At 37.7% G+C, this 18500-nt stretch overlaps 1 non-coding gene across 1 annotated transcript; it reads right to left on the bottom strand.

Moving 5' to 3' along the window:
- Positions 1–17647: 17647 nt before the first annotated feature.
- LOC122657167 lies at positions 17648–17728 on the bottom strand. The gene has a single exon (XR_006332241.1). It is a non-coding gene; the product is annotated as a small nucleolar RNA snoR8a (small nucleolar RNA).
- Positions 17729–18500: the final 772 nt, after the last annotated feature.

The raw sequence follows: 18500 nt of genomic DNA, 5'->3' as shown, positions 1-18500 counted from the left end.
TCATACATATCTTTAATGACATCCGCATATTTACTTGACACCCCTCTCATTACTAGAACTATTGAATTATATCTCTAGTGACTCGATCATAGGTTTATTCTAGGTCGACAAAGACCATATGGAGATCCTACTTGCTATCTCTATATCTTTCCATGAGCATCCTCAATATGTAGATTGCTTCTGTCGTGGATCTACCTGGCATAAAGTAAAATTGGATAATCAAGATATGAGTCTCTCTACTCAAACGGGCTTCAATAACCTTCTCCTAAAGTTTCATAGTGTGACTCATTAGCTTTATGTTTCTATAGTTATTGCAACTTTGGATTTCACCTTTATTTTAGTAATCGGGACTGCAATGCTTCTCCTCCATTTATCTGGCATCTTCCTTGTGCTCATTATCTTGTTAAATTGGTTGGTTAACCAATAAACCCCACAACTTTTTAGGGATTTCCAAGCTTCAATTGGGATCTCATCTGGGCCTGGTGTCTTACATGTTTTCATCTTTTTTAAGGCATCTTTAATTTCCATCACACTAACCTTTCGTACATATCTATGCCGTATGGTGTCTTGTTGGAAAGTGTTATCGTCTGGGTCATATCTATTCAACCTATCTCCATTTAGTACTTTACAAATATACTCATCCCACCTCTTCACAATAGCTTCATCTCTTACCAACATTCTTCCATCATCACCCTTGATAAACCTCACCTAGTCGAAATCTCTACACTTCCTTTCTCTCATCTTAGCTATCTTATAGATAGCTTTTTTCCCTTCTTTTGTGTTTAGGTTGATATAGAGATCCTCATATTTCTTTGTCCTAGCAATCCCCACAATCTTTCTAGCTTCGTTTCTGGCATCATTATACTTCTTTTTATCCTCTGTTTCCTTAGTCCTTTGCCAAGTCTTAAAACACACTTTCTTAGTTCTAATAGCTGCTTAGACCTCTTCGTTCCACCACCAAGTCTCCCTAGGGGCCTAGCCACTACCCTTCAGTACCCACAGCACATCTTTGGCAACCCTCTTAATACAAATTATCATCTCATGCCACATCGCATTGGTGTCTCCTACAAAGTCTCACTTTCCTTGTTTGACCATATTATCAATAAATATTCTTAGGTACTCTCCTTTTAATCTCCACCATCTTATCTTAGGGTGCATAGTTTCTCTCCTCCTACGCATCTAGGCGCTGAGACACATATCCAGGGTCACCAGCCTATGTTGGGTTGTTATGCTCTCCCTAGGGAAAGTTGAACAACATGAACAATATTAAAATAGGGTTGAGTCGTATTGGATACTCTCTATGTTGACCTTATGCTTTTACCTCCAAGATAAAACAACCCCCTAATCACAAAGGTAGCACTCCTAGTTGTGATTACACAGGGAGTCCGCAAGCTATACTCAGATCCTCGTACTAAGGAATAGAGCAATAAGAAGGAGAAGAAGCAGAACATAAACGATTCGGCAGAGGAAGCGTTCCAGAAACAGAATTACAAAACAACTTTTCTCTGTTGCAAGAAGTGTTCCCAGAACACTGTTGCAAAGCCTCGTTAATGAACGAATAACCAGAGCTCTCTCTCTTAAACGAGTTTTTTCTTGTTAAATAACTTTTTCCATATGTGAGTATTTATAAAGTACCAAGTACTCACATCCGAATGGACATACCTGTACGTCTACAGGTTTGTCGCAATAGAAACCAATGAGTAGACATACATGTACGTCTACAGGTTTGTCTCAATAGATACTAATGAGTAGACATAATACCTGTATGTCTACGGGTTTGTCTCCACACATCCAATCATACTTGTCCCTTGGGTATTTACGAATAAGTTTGAATGAGTATATACAAGTACCTGCATCTGCCTTTTATTTTAAAAATTCAAATTTGGAGTCAAACCTTTTGAGTAAAGAGAAAGGCAATTACGTACACGTACCCATACTCGAACCCCGACCCCAACCTTGGCCTCATCCTCGGTCTGGTCCCGTCTGGCTCAACTTGGTGTGCGTGTGCATGTGTGGAAAGCGCCCAGACCCGAACCTCATACATAAGTGAAGAGAGACTTCCTCCACAACCCTATATCCCTTGTAAGATACATGAATACTTATTAGGAGCTCTCCCACTTTGAAATAGTCGATGTGGGACTAAACAAAACCACACTTCAAGACCAAGTTATATAAGAAGAGCTACAAGAACTAAAGACAAACAGAAGAGGGATGATTTGAAGCTTTAAAATACAAAACTCCAACAATCCCCTACAAGATTCAAAACATCAAACCTACAAGACTAAATAACTGAGTATATTAAACATAATAGGACATCGTTGTTGGTGTCTTCCGGACTTAAACCTACACTAGGTCTAATGAACTACGCTACAGATTACGGGTTAAGTTAGACTTATTGAACCTTTCCTCTTCTGTGTAGTTGGCAAACTCACCATCCATATCCTACCAATCAACTTCCATGACATCTCTTTTATAAATTATGGACATTTTATACCCGCTTTGTCCTCCATCTTGGTCTCATGGATGTTTAGAGAACTCACCTTTAAATTATCATCAGAACGCGGCCTCACCCCCTGCATCCACTTAGATTAGCTACAATGTGCTTTACAGATAACACACCCCCAAATTCCATGGGATTTGGCTTAATTAAGAGTTTTATAACTCATCCTCTTATCATTATGGTAGTATTACTTTCCCATCTAACCGGAATAAGAAAATTTTAGTAGTACTAAACAGATCATCCAGTAACTTCGTTTATACCCTTTAAACCTAATTTAGGATATATCTCTTCACATAGGTTGACTGTTTGTTGCATGATCTATGATACAGGCTTTAAGCATATTCCATTGGATGATTCATTCATAATCATTGTAGGCAAAAGTTTTTTAAACATATTAGAAAGATTACTTTCTGATCTCACATAGTCAATAGCTATCATTCCTTCGCTTATATATTACCTTACAAAATTATGTCTCAAGCGAATATGTCTTCTCTTATCATTGTATATTTTACCTTTTACTTTACCAATTGCCACCTGATTATCACAGTGAAGTAATATAGAAGACACCGGCTTCGAACACAATGGTATATTCGCTATTAAGTTTATCTGTCATTTAGCTTCAAATCCTGCCTTTTCTAAAGCTATAAATTCTGCTTCCATAGTGGATCCTGTACCACACAATTGTTTTACTAATTTCCGTGAAATCGCTTCTCTACCTAATGTGAATAAATAGACACTAATTGCTAATGACTCATTAGTATCTGAGATCCAATTAACATCACAATATCTTTCGAGCACAGAAGGAGTTTCATTATTATGAAGACCATAACTCATAGTACCTCTAGATACCTTAGTAACGGCTATAATGCGTGCCAATGCTCTAGACTTGATTTGTGAGTATGTTGATTCAATTTACCAACAACCAGTGCAATATCTGGCCTGGTGCTATTCATTAAATATGAAACTAACCCAATTATCTATGAATATTTCTTTTGAGAAACAGATTCACCCAAATTTCTTTGTAAATTACATCCTATTTCCAAAGGTGTTTTAATACTTGTTTTATCATCATAACCATATTTTTTAAGCACGTTTTCTACATAGTTAACCTGAGATAATACAATATTATTAGCTTTTTTGATAATCTTGATGCCAAGTATTACATCAGCCTCTATCATGTCTTTAGTGTCAAATTTAAACATTAGGAAATCTTTTTATTGTTTCATTATATCCAAGCTAGTTCTCATTATTAACATGTCATCAACATAAAGTTTAATAAAAACACTTTTTCCTTGATGGATTTACTATACAAGCAACGATCGGCATCATTTATTAAAAATCCATTCGAAACAGGTGTTGTATCAAGTTTTTCATGCCACTGCTTAGTTGCTTGTTTTAATCTGTATAACGAATTCACAAGTTTACACACCTTATTTTCATATCCAGATACTATGTAATATTCTAGTTGTCTAATATAGATTTCTTCCTCTAAATCACCATTCAAAAATGTTACTTTTACATTCATTTGGTGTATTACCAAATTATAAATAGATGCAATAACTATCATTAGCCTTATTGAAGAGATTCTTATTACAAGGGCAAAAGTGTCAAAATAATCTATATTCTTCTTTTGTTTAAAGCTTTTAACTATCAATCTAGTTTTAAACTTATCAAGAGATCCATCAGGTTTTAATTTCTTCCGAAATATCTACTTAATGTCTAGAACTTTAGCTCCCCTTGGCAAGTCAACTAGTTCCCATGTATGGTTGGCTAAGATTAAATCTAATTCACTTTTAATAGCCTCTTTCCAAAATATAGCATCCAGAGATGTAACAACCTCTTTATAAGATCTATAAGATAGATAAACCATTCATCTACCAAATATTTAGCCTTTCCTTTTCTTTTGCTTAACCTAATATGACTTACATCATTATTGGTTGTAGGAGCACCACTAGTAAATGGAGGATCAATTTTTTTTGACACTTTATTTCCTGACATATAATCATATCTATCAATCTTACTTTCTAATATATTTGATTGATAAGGAAATATGTTTTCAAAGAATTCAGCATCCTTTGATTCTATTATATCAAATTCTTCAAAAAAAATTTGTATGGTTTTTATAGATATGCAGTACTATGTGTTGCATATCCTATGAATACACAGTCACATGTCCTAGGACTAAGCTTCCTTTTCTTAGGCTCTGGTATTGCTACTTTTTCCAAGCAACCTCATACCCTTAAATGTTTTAAACTCGATTTTCTTTCAAACCATAATTCATAAGGTAACACGTCAGTTTTTTTGTGAGGGACGTTATTTAAAATATAGCAAGCTGTTAGAATAGCTTCCCCCACAAGTCTAGTTGTAATCCAGAACTTATAAGTAATGAATTCATCATTTCTTTCAAAATTCTATTTTTTTTCCTTTTAGCTATCCCATTTGATTATGTTGGTAAGTGGTTGTTGTCTATGTATTATACAATTTTCTTCGTAAATTTTTGAGAGATTAAAATATTCATAGCCTCTATCAATCCTAAGCCTTTTAACCTTTCTACCTAATTGATTTTTCACTTCTGCCTTAAAAGAAAAGAAGGCATTATTAGCTTCATCTTTTATATTTAAAAGATAAATCATAGTGAATCTAGAATAGTCATCGATAAATGTGACAACATACCTCTTTCCACCTCTAGATTTGTAGGATTTAAAATCGCATAGATCATTATGAATTAGATCAAGAAGGTTACTTTGCCTTTGTATTGACTTATGAGGTTTTTTTGTAAACTTCGCCTCAACAAAAGTTGGACACTTGTACGAAGGTGGTTGGACATTATTTTCAATAAGTCCTAATTTGCACATTTTAGAAATATAAGATGAATTGCAATGACCTAATCTACCATGCCATATATCTTAAGAAACAAACAAGTAAAGAGAAGATGCACTAGGCTTTTCATTAACTATTCCAGAAATATTGATTACAAAGAAACCCTCATTGAGATAACCAGTTCCTATAAATACATCATTCTTTAACATTATAACCTTATCAGACTCAAATGTTAACTGCATTCCTGCTTTAATGAGAAGTAGACAGAAACAAGGTTGTGACAAAAATCAGGTGTGTGAAGCACATTGTTTAAAACCAATGACTTCCCTGATGTAAGTTTTAGAGTAATTTAACCTTCACCAATAATAGAAAATGATTGTGAGTTCCCCATAAAGACCTTTTCACCAGAGTTGATGATTGAATAATTATAGAAAGCAATTCGGTCTTCACATATGTGTCGAGTTGTTCTAGTGTCAATGACCCAATCTAATGGTTTTTCAACCACTTTAACCTCAATTATCATTGCAGAAAAAATATCTTCCTTAGTCAAATTAGCCTTTGCTTTCTCAGACTTCAAGTGTTTCTTGTTTTGACAATCCTTCTTGAAATGTCTGAGCTTTCCACAAATAAAGCAATTTTTTTCGTTTCTTTAAGTTTGTATCCTTCTTAATATGAAGGGCTTTCTTGAACTGTCCTCCTTGCTTCTTTGTCTCAATAAAATTAGCTTTGAGTCTAGTGTACCCAATAGGCTTCATTTTAATTCAGACAACTACTTGTTAAAAAGTCGACCCTTTCCTCTTGTGTTTCTTGTTTAATTTAAATGTGTTTCAATAGGTTGGAAGCTTTTCAAGTAGTACCTCAGTAACAAATACATCAGGCAGAATGATATTTTCCTTGGTCAAGTTTTCAAATAAGATTTGGAATTTATCAATCCGTGATGAGATACTGTCACCATCTTCCATTTAGAAATTAAGGAAATTGCCCATCACATATTTTCTGATTCCTGCATCATCTAGAGTGTACTTGTTGCACAAGGCTTTCCATATCATGTGTGTATATTCGAAAGAATTACACACACTATATAGTTCATAGAGAGGTCTTCAACATCCGATTCTTAAATTGGAAGTTGGCTTGAATCCAAGCAATCTGTTTGATATCAAGAGCGATATCATCACTCTGTAGTGGTTTAGGATTTGTCAAAACAAATGCAACCCCCAACTGGGTTAATGCAAAAAACATCATCTGCTTTCAACGCTTGAAGTTCTCTCCATTGAACTGAGTTATCTTATCAAACTTATCATACACCTTCAGTTTTTCCATTCCAGGTTGAATGGTATTTGCCAAATTAGTGGCTACAGGAACAATCTTTGATGCAGTCTCATCAGCAGCAACAAGAACAACGTTTGACGTATCCTCATTTGGTATCTCAATAGGAGTATTCTTATCAGCCATATCTAATTGAAATATAATTTAACACCTTAAAACTGTTGTAATATGAACTAACTAAACAGAATAAATATATATCTTTGTAAAACGAAAATGTTAAAGTAAAAGAAAAACCTTATTTATCAATGTCTGTGAGTTCTCCCTTGTTGAAAATCATGAATACAATATGTAGCACACCACAAACAGAATGTTGAATAGCATGAACAGTAATAAAACAGGATTGAGTCATATTGGATACTCTCCTTAAGGTGTTAAAGCGCCCCTATCAGTGCAATCCGGGTTGATCTTACGCTTTTACCTCCAAGATAAAACAACCTCATAATCACAAAGGTAGCACTCGTAATTGTGATTACACAGGGAGTCTGCAAGCTATACTCAGATGCTCGTACTCAGGAATAGAGGAGTAAGAAGGAGAAGAAATAGAACATAAACGATTCGGCAGAGGAAGCGTTCCAGAAACAGAATTACAAAACAAATTTTCTCTGTTGCAAGAAGAGTTCCCAGAACACTGTGGCAAAGCCTTGTTAATGAATGAAATACCAGATCTCTCTCTCTCTCTCTCTCTTAAACGAGTTTTTTTTTTGTTAAATAACCCTGTCCATATGTGGGTATTTATAAAGTACCAAGTACTTACATTCGAATGGACATACATGTATGTCTACAGGTTTATCTCAATAGATACTAATGAGTAGACATACCTGTACGTCTACAAGTTTGTCTCCACACATCCAATCATACTTGTCCCTTGGGTATTTACGAATAGTTGTGAGTGAGTATACACAAGTATATGCATCTACCTTTTATTTTACAAATTCAAATTTTAAATTCTAATTTGGAGCCAAAACTTTTGAGTAAAAAGAAAGGCAATTACGTATCCGTAGCTATACCCTAACCCCGACCACGGTCTAGCTCGGCTCAGCATGCACGTGTGGGAAAAGCACTTGGACCCCAACCACACACATGAGTGAAGAGAGACTTTCTCCACAACCCTATATCCCTTGTAAGATACATGAATACTTATTAGGAGCTCTCCCACTTTGAAAATAGTTGATGTAGAACTAAACAAAAACACACTTCAAGACCAAGTTACATAAGAAGAGATATAAGAACTAAAGACAAACAGAAGAGGGATGATTTGAATTTTTGAAAATACAAAACTCCAACAGAAGATCCTTCACCGACTCTCAAACATACCTTTCCTTTCAAGGTAGGAAGAACCCTTTTTGTTCATAGTACAATCATCAAAAGGGCTAGAATAAGGGAAGTATCTAGCCATCAAAATTTGTGAGCAGAATCATTAATCATTCTCATGTAAGATTAGTTAATAACATTTTATTGTGCACAACACTACTATGAAACTCCAACCCCAAATATTTAGGTAAACTAAGAGTTTCCAAGAAGTTAGAAGGGTTTACCTACACTTATTTCAGTCTTGCGTGAATCCAATATATTACATACATTTAAGGACAAATTGGACCACGACATCCAAATATTTGGGACAAAATTCAAAACATATTTAATAAAGCTTGAAAGATGTTCAAAATAGCTTTAATAGCCAGCTTGGGACAACTGAGAGACCTCCCATTGTCCCAATTTGGATTGAATTTGAGACACCATATTTCTTCAAATATATTTTTTTATTTTATTGGGCCTTAACAGGGTACCAAGGTATAAAGCTTGAAAGATGTTCAAAATAGCTTTAATAGTAGATGCATTATTCTCAATGGCTTCACATAAAAGAAGGGTGTCACTAGCAAACAATAAATGGGACACCTCTGAGGCCTCCCTTCTACCCCGAATACCTTTAAACAGGTTGACCTCATGATGCACCTAAAGTAGCGAAGAAAACCCTTCCATAGCCAACAAAAATATGTATGGACCCATAGGTCACCCCTTGCCTAATACCCTTAGAAGGTTCAAACATATTAAAGCTACTTCCCTGAAGCTTAATAGAAAAAGAGACAGAGGACATCAAATAAGAGATCATGTCATACCAGTGTGAGTTAAACACTAAATATTCAAATATAGCTCTCAGAAAACCTCACTCAATCCGATTGTAGGCCCTAGACAAATCAAGCTTGAGGGAAATCCAACCTTTCTTCCCCCTATTAGTTAGTTCTCAACAAGTCAAACACCTCATGGGCAATAATAATATTATCAGTTATTTGTATATCTTGTACAAACGCTTCTTGTAAAGGGGAGATAATCCTAGGTAATACATTTCTAAGTCTACTAGAAAAGATTTTGGTGATAATTTTATAATAAACTTCACATAAGTTGATCGACATAAAATCCTCAACAGATACAACTTTGTCCTTCTTAGGACCCATAGCTAGAATAGTATGGTTCACTCCAAATGGAAGGGAAATTTTGAGAAGAAATTATTCACAAATTCTAACATATCACCTTTAATTGTCTCAACATTTCTAAAAGAAGATAGCAGGAACCCCATTATGTCCTAAGGATTTGAAAACCCTAATATTAAATACAATTCCTTGCACTTCCTCTTCACTTGGGAAAATAGTAAGAAAATTATTGTCCTGTAATATGATAGGATCAAACAGGCTTGCCATAAAGGAAGGGTCCATTGGATAGATGTAGTATATATAAACATCAAATGTTGAGAAAAGGTGTTAGCAAAATTGATATTTTCTTAATATTTCAAGATATTACAATATGAAAAAAAAATTGTATTTCTATCACCCTCCGAAATAAAAGGAATACGAGATTTTTGCAACAAAAAACCTCCTCAACCTCCAACAACCAAAAAATAAGACATCAAATGTTGGAAGTAGAGATTTAAGAATCCGGAAAATTTTCAAATAAGAAAGTTTTCGACTGAAAAATATTACCAAAGGCCTCTTTATTCCAAATCCAAAAAAACCTCATAAAACAAGCCAATATATTATTAAAAATTTTTGCAAATTAAACTATATTTAGACTAAAAAAATAAAAGAACTCAGGATGCAAAAGTCAAACCGCTTAATGATTTTTTTTTTTTTAAAGAAATTTGAAAATGAAAAGTATCAAGTAAAACAGGAAAAGAGTCTGAGGCAAAAGAAGATAAGGAGCAAAGAAGCATTTGGCCATTGATTAATCCACAAAAGGGTTAGCCGAACACCTATCCAAATATTCCAGAATTAAATTTGGGGGATTCTACTTATTAGACCAAGTAAAAATCGACCCCTGAATCTAGATATCAAATAACCACAGGGAAGCCACCAGACCTAAAAGGGGATAAAGTAGTTGGGCCACCAAGGTCTAAACCTCTCCTCTTCTCCTCGGCAGATAGGATTTTGTTGAAATCCCCCAACACTATAAAGGGAGTCAAAAGAGATGAATGGAACGAAGATTACTCATTCCAAAAACCAATATGGTTAGAAATTAAGGAAGGACATAAATCCCAACCAAAACCCATTTAAACCCCTTCTGGAGATCAACCAAAGATATAGTCATAAAATGTGAACCATAAAAACAAGAATAACATTAACCTTCACACTACTCAGGCACCAAAGATCCCCACTAAAACCACGAGATCACCCACTAGGAATAAAACCAGTAGTTAAATTTCTCGTAGAGCAGCTCATAACCATTTAACATAAAAAATGAGAACCTGAACCTCAACTAGAAGCACAACAATAGGGTTATGAGTAATAATGTGATTACCATTTACACATTTAAAAGTTTGGAATCTCAAACCCCTGATATTCCAAGCCAGAAGTTTCATGGTCACCAAAATAAACCACCAGATAGGAACCCTCCCCCCCGCCCCCACAAAAAAAAAAAAAAAAAAAAAAAAAAGATAGGTAATAGAAAAGCAACAAAACCCTCCCCAATGCAACACTATAAAATAAGTACACAGGAACATAAACACAATAGTACACAATAGAGATAACTAACCAGAAGAAAGCACCCAAAATTTAAAAATGAAGTAGAGAATGTGCAGAGAAATTGCCAAGAACACATTGATCAAGACCAAAAAAACAGGAACAGAGCAATGAAAAAAGGTCAAAGTTGAAGATCTGCAATACGAGTCTCCACTAGCTTTAATTAGTTTTCTTATTAGTCAATGAATAGTGGATATCAAACTCGAAGAACAGTTCACACACCAAGGACTTCATTTTCTTCAAATCCAACTTTGGATCCCGAGATTATGCTAGAAGATTCAAAGAAAACTTATGCAAAATGTCCATCTCATTAGCATCAGATGGCCAATCATCCCCACGCTTTCTCTTCTTCCAACACCTCAATTCTCTTGAGAACTCCATCTCCCCCATCTTTTCTTTAGTTGGACTTAGCAGCGCAAACCTGCAACTCAAGCTACAAAAAGTATTCCAAAGGGCAATAATATGTTTTTTTTTCGTGTCTAATCGTCGGAATTCCCCAAAAATGTGTAAGGGGTCTCCTGTTTATAGCCTTAGGGTCCCAAAACCATAAAAGGCATTTGTTCTTTGTTTCCATTCTCAATGGATCTTCTCTCAGAAAAGAGGTCTATCTTGGCTTTGGGTGGATGGAGATCACTTCCACCCGTCAAAGAAAGGTTTCTAGAGTCTTCTTGGATGTCTTTTAGATCCTAAATGTGTCTAGTTGGGAGCTAAGATCGCAAAGCACGAAGCTAAGTCGAATCTTGTACTAAGATTGACAAAATCCCTGAAATGTCACTAAAACAACATGGTTTGAACTCTAAATGACATGTAATGAAGGAAAACGACGTCATTTCAAAACAAATAATGTTATTTCAAGTGTAGGTGACATCATTCCCTGAGCAGCTAGTGTCAATTTTTGCTAGTATGAACCCGATCTGAAATGACACCCAAGGGAGGGTTTTGGCCGAGGTCTAAGCCTAAGTTGGCTATGGTCTTGGTCCCTGGGGTTAGTTTGGGTTTGTCTAAACATGTCCAAACTTTTAACCATTAGTTTGAAAATTTAATTTTTCAAATTTAACTACCTATGTCATTACGAGAACTAAGAACACTACCCAAGGTAAGGGGAGCACTATTGAGTATAACTAAAGGATCACTTCACATTTCAAAAGGATTCCGAACTCATCATCGTGTAGTCCACTATGGGGTGACAAAATGAGGTATCTACAATCACTACCATTGATTGGACATAAAACTTTGAAAATATTGTGCAAAAATATTTATTAAAAAAATAATTATTTAAATATTTTTGGTAAATAATTTACAAAAATCAAGCTTAGAATTATGCTCTAATCATAGTTATATAATTCTCTTAGAATATTCACCTTATTCGGGAAGTAGATTTCTTATTGAGTATCTCTTTTATTCACGGATGAACATTATGAATCCAACGCATCAATGTATAACTAGAGGTTCAACTGCAACGGTAAGTACTTCTCAAGTATAAAAACTACAACTGTCACAGAGAATCTTGTTACTTAAAATAACTGACGATAATCCAAGTAATATTCTCAAATGATCCGGTTTGATACACATACAATATGAACACTCATGTTTATATTCTTGACTTACATTCTGAAAGTATACTAGGTGACAACTATATGAACATAATATTCATTTCTATTCCTCATTGCAAACACTTTAAGGAATTACCTTGAGACAAGGTATCACAGATTATTCACAAAAAAAAAAAAAAACATATCATATATTAGAAAATAATATTAATTAATTTAAAATTAATCACTTTAAATTAGATTTGATGGACACATATATCCAACACCAAACACTCCTCACTTGGTGGAATTAAGGCCAACTACTGGGTTTTTTTTTTTATCAAACTACTGGTTAGGATTGACATTCATGGTGATTGTATTTTTATTTATTAATATATTTTGCTGGTTCTATTCAACTGTAAAATATTCGTAAACTTCCTCCCCAATCTCATGTGACTTGACAAATACAAGCACTATCGATGGACCTTTATCTGCTCCATTTCCTAGGCAGGTCCATTTCCCCAAGTACCTCTAATAAAGGGAGTTGGAAATGACCACCCTACCCCTGCCCAGGTGGGGTCCATCCCCTCTCTTAGAGGAACTTGGGGAAATAGAGGGATAAAGATCTCTCTCCAATTCTTTAATCTGGCAATTCCTTGCAATGCCACCTTCCCTGCGCGACACATGGCACAAACTAATCGTGTGGTGAAGATTGCTTTGCACCATTTTATGAAGCCCAACCCATTTTAGCAACTGGAACCTCTCAACCCAGTTAGAATGTAAACCCCAAAATGCGAAAAATAGAAGGAAAAAAAAGGGTTAAATACGCATACCCCCCTAAAATGCACCCAATATTCCTCATGCCCCCCTAAGGTTCTTACAAGTCCACATGCACCCCCTGAAAATTCCACATACCACCCCTACTTTACCCCCCTAAAGCCATTTAAGTCCACACTAGGCGTTAAATGTTAAAAAATTACCAAACTACCCTTTTTCTATCTTTTCTAAATTTGAAAAGACCTACTTGCCCTAACCTATTTGCTAAAAGTTGAAAAGACCAAAATGACCTCATCTTCCCCAAATCATCATTTTCTTTTACAATGTAGATACCTAATATCACCACCACCACTGCCACCCACCATTAACACCATCACCACTGTGAAGCCCCACCTCCAACACCATCTTATGTATGAAACCATTCATCATGCTCCTCTGCCTTATTGCTCACTAAACCTCTCCCTAAAATAAAAATCCCTGGTTTTTCTCCTTCCCAGGCAACCTTTGCACTCTTTTTTTAGGTGGCCACAGGTACAAACCCCATTTCACACATCAATTCAGCTCTGAATGCTAAAAAGGATCCCTGATTCACGATTGCTTATCTCAACCATTTAACTTCTCTACTGCCCTTTTCGTATTAGGATTATTGGATCGTTCATTTCTTTGGTTTGTGAATCAAATTTCACCCTAAATCAAGACTCTGTATACGGTTATTAGACTTGAGAGAATAATTGTATATTGTATTGATATTCACCAAGGATTACAAGTGTTTTACAGTAGTATATATACATGAATGATTGAGAAGGATTCTCAGCTACGGTCTTACTATACAAGGGTACATGAAATAATAGGCAAATATTGCTGGAGATTAGGTTGCTGCATTTGTGCTCTCCAACAAAGGAAGCTCTTGAAAAGGAAGATATACAAGGCTGGACCAAATATAGCTTGCCATTTGTGGCTGTGCTATATTCGGCTGATACACCCCCTCAAGCTGATGATGCGATGGGTCGGATCTTAAGCTTGTCACTAAGGAATCGGAACCGGTTCGAGGACAATCCTTTAGTAAAAATGTCCACTAATTGGTCTGCCGTGGAAATGAACTGAACTGAGATTTCTCGTCGAGCGACCTTTTCGCGGACGAAGTGGTAGTCGATCTCAATGTGTTTCGTCCGGGCATGAAACACTGGATTGGCTGATAGGTACGTGGCTCCAATATTGTCACACCAGAGGGTGGGAGGGGGCAGCACTGTAACCCCAAGTTCTTTGAATAAGGCCACCAGCCATGTCAATTTGGCTATAGCGTCAACCACTGCTTTATATTCGGCCTCTGTCGAAGAGCGAGCCATTGTACACTGCTTATGAGAGGACTAAGATAGTAAGTTGGTGCCAAGAAAAATGGTGAACCCACCTATTGATCGATGATCAGTGCTGTCACCAGCCCAGTCAGCATCCGAGTAGGCCTGGATGTGTGAGCTGGACCTCTTGTCAATTAGAAGACCATGAGATCTTGTGCTCTTTAGGTAGCGTAGGATACACTTAACAAGGGACCAGTGCTCATCGGTCGGGGTGTGCATGTGTTGACAGGCCCGATTAACGGCATATGCTACATCAGGACGTGTCAGTGTTACATACTGGAGAGCTCCCACAGTGGAGTGATACAATGTGACATCATTAAATTGTGCACCCCCTGTCTTTGAAGGCTTACATGAGATTGGAACAGGTGTGAGGACCGGCTTGCAATCTGTCATGCCAGTCTTCTGTAATAGATCTGATATGTACCTCTGTTGAGAGAGAATAAGGCCCTGTGAATGAGGTACGACCTCAATGCCCAAGAAATAGTGTAACGGGCCAAGATCTTTTATTGAAAAATCCCTGGATAGTTGCTCAAGCAGAGCGGAGATATGTGTAGGATGGCTACTCGTGACCAAGATGTCATCCACATAGACCAAAACATAGGTCATAGTCCCTTGATCAAGATATATAAATAGGGACGGATCAGTTTGTGAGGCCCTGAAGCCCGTTTGGAGAAGAAACTGTGACAGACGATGGAACCAGGCACATGGGGCTTGCTGAGCCCATATAGAGAACGATGTAAATGACATACATAATCAGGGCGAGTGGGGTCCTCAAACCCTGGTGGTTGAACCATGTGCACCTCCTCAGATAAATTGCCATGGAGAAAATCATTGCTAACATCCAGCTGGCATATTAGTCACAACTAAGGAAAGAACTGTCCTGATAGTTGTGGGTTTCACCACTGGACTGAATGTTTCATTGTAGTCTATTCCTTGCTGTTGATGAAAGCCCTTGGCAACAAGGCGGGCCTTGTAGCGCTCGACTGACCCATCAGCTTTCATCTTGATCCTGTACACCCACTTACAACCAACAACATTAAATTTGGGGTTGGGAGGAACAAGGGACCAAGTGCCCTTACGAATCAATGCATTAAACTCATCTGCCATAGTAGCCCGCCATGCAGGGCTGCGTTTTGCCTGGCTGTAAAAGGTCGGTTCAGCATCATCAGGCCAGGTAGTGGTAGAGAGAGCCTGCGGGCTTGAGGTTGCAGGCAAGGGCTGCGGGTATGGTATGGGTTGGGTTGCAGCATAAAGATCTGATAGGGTTCTGGTTTTTGGGCCGGCATGGGGAGCCACATGGTGTTGTGGCGGGCTGGTTGGTGGGGTTTGAATAGGGCTGATCGGCTGTGTGGGCGTAGAGTTTGGAGATGGGGAAGGTGTGAGGTTCACTGCTGGATTAGGCTGTGTTTGTGGCAGTAAAGGGGTGGGTAGCAAGGGTCCTGCCATGTGATGCGTAATGGGTACCAATGCCCATGGAGGACATGGTACGGTCGAGCGAATAGGGCCAAGAAAGGATGGTTGAGATGAAGAAAAAGGAAATACCGTCTCATTAAAGCGCACTTGCCGTGCAATGTATATTTTATGAGTGGCAATATCCATGCAACGGTACGCAGAATGAGATGGGTTGTATCCCAAGAATACACAAGGAGTGGAGTGAAACTCCATCTTGTAAGAGTTGTAAGGTCTTAGATTTGGAAAGCATAAACAACCAAAGATACGCAAAAAAGTATAATCAGGAGAATGATTACGAAGAAGCTCAAAAGGAGATTTACCTCCAGTAGCACGAGACGGCATTCGATTGATAAGGTAAACCGTCGTCTCAAACGCAAAGTGCCAATAGTGGTGAGGCACCATTCCTTGGGCAAGCAAAGTTAACCCGATTTCAACAATGTAGCGATGATGCCTTTCGACAGTGCCCTGTTATTCATGGGTGTGGGGACAGGCAACACGGTGTTGAATCCCTAAGGTGGCAAAGAACTTGGAAAAGGAACGAAACTCCCCACCCCAATCCGATTGGACGGCCTTTATTTTTCTGGAAAACAGATGCTCTACAAGCGCCTGAAATCTTTTAAACACATCATAGGCCTCTGAGCGACGAACCAATGGGTAATACCAAATATAACGAGTATGGTCATCGGTGATTGCCTTAGCATGTTGCAAAAAGGAAGCAACAGATTCTTCAGGCTGGTGAACAAGATCTTGCAGAGCAAGATGCAAGGACAGAATGCGTGTAGCGGAAGCAGATGCATAGGCCGTTGTCAGGGTCTCCCAGATATCCCTGCTCGTGGTTTTCCCAATTATGAGGGGAAAAACCTCCTCTGTGAGAGAGGAGAGAAGAAGACTGCGAAGAACGGCATCCTGTTGACGCCACGATGCTGCAGTTAATGGATCGGTGGGGCAGGGATTGGAACCATCGAGGAACCCAAAGAGGTTTTGGCCTTGAAGGAAGGCCTCAATTTGAGTACTCCAGTATAAAAAGTTTTTGGGAGATAGTTTAATGGATATATAATGGTGAGCATTTGGAACAGATGGTGATAAGTGCGGTTGAAGGCTGATAATTGGATCAGTGATCATGGATGGGTTATGCAACACTGGGAGAGGGGAAGTAACCGTGGAACTGATGGAGGCAGCGGCATGCAGCAGGTCAGTAGCACTTGAAGAGGCTGGCGTGGATGTGTTTGGGTCCCCCATGGTCGAATGGCTAAGCAGGAGGAAGAAAAGAGAAAAAAAGAAGAAAGGCTCGTTGGAGTTTAGGATGGCTCTGATATCATATTAGACTTGAGAGAATAATTGTATATTGTATTGATATTCACCAAGGATTACAAGTGTTTTACAGTAGTATATATACATGAATGATTGAGAAGGATTCTTAGCTACTGTCTTACTATACAAGGGTACATGAAATAATAGGAAAATATTGTTGGAGATTAGGTTGCTGCATTTGTGCTCTCCACCAAAGGAAGCTCCTGAAAAGGAAGATATACAAGGCTGGACCGAATATAGCTTGCCATTTGTGGTTGTGCTATATTCAGTTGATAACGGTTATCTTATGTTACAGTGATACTACTTTCAGAAGTATTGCTTCTAATGATGCTGTATTATTGATGAGAAGATTAAAATTATTTGCAGAAGTATATCAACAGCCTTATCCTAGCAACCGTCTCCTATACCAACGCGGATGTCTTGGTAAGCCTAGCCTTTGTGGAATTGGAAGAGTGCTTCGACTGTAGCTGATCATCTTGCTCGTAAAGTAAATATTTCTAATATTGCAATTTTTACAAAAAATTAAAAAAACAAAGGCACAAATATTTTTAAAATAATGAAAATTTCAGTGGTGCTCATATTCTATGGGTGTTAGGCGTCTGTCATGTCATGGCGGTGGCATTCAAGAATTTTTCTATAATCATCGCCCTTACCTTTTCAATGGTAAGGGTGGCAGTGTTGGTGGAGGAATAGGCAAGGCAGGGGAATAGGCAAGGGAGGGGGACTCGGTGGTGGAACTGGTAAAGGTGAAGGAGTTGGAGGTGGGGCTGGAGGTGGGGCTTCACGGTGGTGATGGTGTTAATGGTGGATGGTTGTAGTGGTAGTGGTAGTGGTGGCGGTGGTGGTGGTGGTGGTGATGGTGATGGTATTGGCTATCTACAATATAAAAGAAGATGATGATTTGGGGAAGATGAGGGCATTTTGGTCTTTTCAAATTTTAGCAAAAAATGTCAAGACAATTAAGCATTTTCAAATTTTAGGAAAAATAGAAAGAAACAAAAAAAGGTAGTTTGGTATTTTTTAGCATTTAAAGCCTGGTGTGGCTTAAGGCTTTAGAGGGTTAAAGAAAGGATGGTACATGAAATTTTCAAAAGGTACGTGTGGACTTGTCATAACCGTAGGGGGCATGAGGAATATTAGGTGCATTTTAGAGGGTATGTGTATTTAACCCAAAAAAATAAAACACAAAGAGAAGAGAGAAGAAACCCTTTCTAATCGTAGATTTCCCTCTGTCCATTTTATCTTCTTCCCGCCATTGGAGCTGCAGATGTTACACCAGACCTGCTTTCTGTGTGCAAGGATTTTACATTTGAATACATAGAAAAAAACGCACAAAGAAGGAGAGGTTTTCAAATCGGCAAATTTCCCTCACTCCGTCCATCTTTTTCTAGGACTTCTTCTGGTGGAAGAGACCGCCTTCATG

This window comes from Telopea speciosissima, chromosome 3, assembly GCF_018873765.1.
Source record: "Telopea speciosissima isolate NSW1024214 ecotype Mountain lineage chromosome 3, Tspe_v1, whole genome shotgun sequence".
NCBI lineage: Eukaryota > Viridiplantae > Streptophyta > Magnoliopsida > Proteales > Proteaceae > Telopea > Telopea speciosissima.
This window is presented reverse-complemented; position numbering and strand designations above follow the sequence as displayed.